The following is a 1,412-nucleotide window of genomic DNA, read 5'->3' as shown; positions in this document are numbered from 1 at the left end:
TAATTAAACAACTTCCTGAATGTCCTCCAACGATTTACTGATAGTTAATTGTGTTTTACTAGATTGTTTACTGTAGTTAATTTGAAAACTCAGAATAATTCATATATCTCACACATTAACTTGATAGCAGCTAAATGGAAATAATGTGCATACATTTATCCTATGCATGTACATACATTTCCCAGATAGCAAAATATGAGTGAATCAACATTGAAATATGGTTAAAGCATGATCTTGAATCCTTGTTGAAATTATACAAAAGGAGTTGGTGACTTGTTGAGACAATGTTAGGTTTTCAACCATAACTGATTTTTGGTGATTCAACATTTATTAGATGTTGGGCTTTCGATCATTTGAATTCAACCAAGAAACATTGATTCAATAACATCTTTTCATTATTGGTTATTTGGCTGAATTGGATGATTGATGGTTGATTCATCAACAAAATTTATCTTTTTTGACCTTAATTCAACATTGAGTTAACATCTTTTGCTATCTGGGTTTGGCTTAATGAGTAAATGTTGTGAAAATTTTAAAAACTCTTTCAAGTTACAACTTTGTATAACCCAAACAAATAAACTTATGTATTATTACAAAGGTATTGATACTTTCTAGTTGTTTTAATCTTTGAGGAAATAAAATGAACAGGGCTTGTGTGTATTATATATTTTAAGCAAGTAAGTTTGAACTCACATTATTTAGGGAGCGAAGCCTGGCACAGAATACCTGAGAAAACACAATAGCTGTATATTTTCTTTCCATAAAATTTACAGTAAAAAAACAGAAAATAGCTGGATTATACAGAATCCTGAACTGTAATCAAGTGTAGAATCATGTCATGTTTTTAAATCCTTTCCTATTCTTTGTCATTGTTGATCATTTATTTTTGGAGTTTAATTTTTTTTAAATTCAAGTTGATATTTTCACCTTCCTTTGGAGTTTGTAGTAATGATGCTTTTATTTTGAAAAATAAAACAAGCGGAAGGGAACTCTCATGTTAGCATGTCATGTCTGCGTTGTTACTGTGAAGAAAAGAACGGCCTCAAATGCCCGAAGGTATATTTTCACAGCTCATTCTACTGAATATTACATGCATTTCAGCTTTGCAAGCTTGGTTTTTGCAGCTTTTGTCGATTTGAATCGTTAAAAGCTTAAAAAAGGGGGAATAAAAGGACATCTCGCAGCACAGCCTGTTAGCGGCTAAAGCTAACGCGCTGCAGCAGCTCCTGATGTCTCAGACCAAAACAGAACATTTTTTTCTTATCAAAAGAAATATTTACGGGTTTGAATAGATTTGCTTTTGGGTAAAAAGTTACATAGTCAACTGTTGGCAGACTAAATCTGTTTAATCCATCCATGAAAAGCAAGATATTTTAAATGAACAACTCTTAAATCACTGGGCCAAATTCCTT

General features: G+C 31.8%; 1 protein-coding gene across 1 annotated transcript in view; it reads left to right on the top strand.

Annotated features, from left to right (window-relative positions):
* Positions 1 to 984: 984 nt before the first annotated feature.
* The window catches only part of LOC106519471 (uncharacterized), a gene marked incomplete in the record, with an annotated part of 25,456 nt that continues 25,028 nt past the window's right edge, over positions 985 to 1,412 (top strand). The window contains 1 exon segment of the mRNA XM_014011171.1: positions 985 to 1,056.

Source organism: Austrofundulus limnaeus, unplaced genomic scaffold (genome assembly GCF_001266775.1).
Source record: "Austrofundulus limnaeus strain Quisiro unplaced genomic scaffold, Austrofundulus_limnaeus-1.0 Scaffold77, whole genome shotgun sequence".
Lineage (NCBI taxonomy): Eukaryota > Metazoa > Chordata > Actinopteri > Cyprinodontiformes > Rivulidae > Austrofundulus > Austrofundulus limnaeus.
This window is presented reverse-complemented; position numbering and strand designations above follow the sequence as displayed.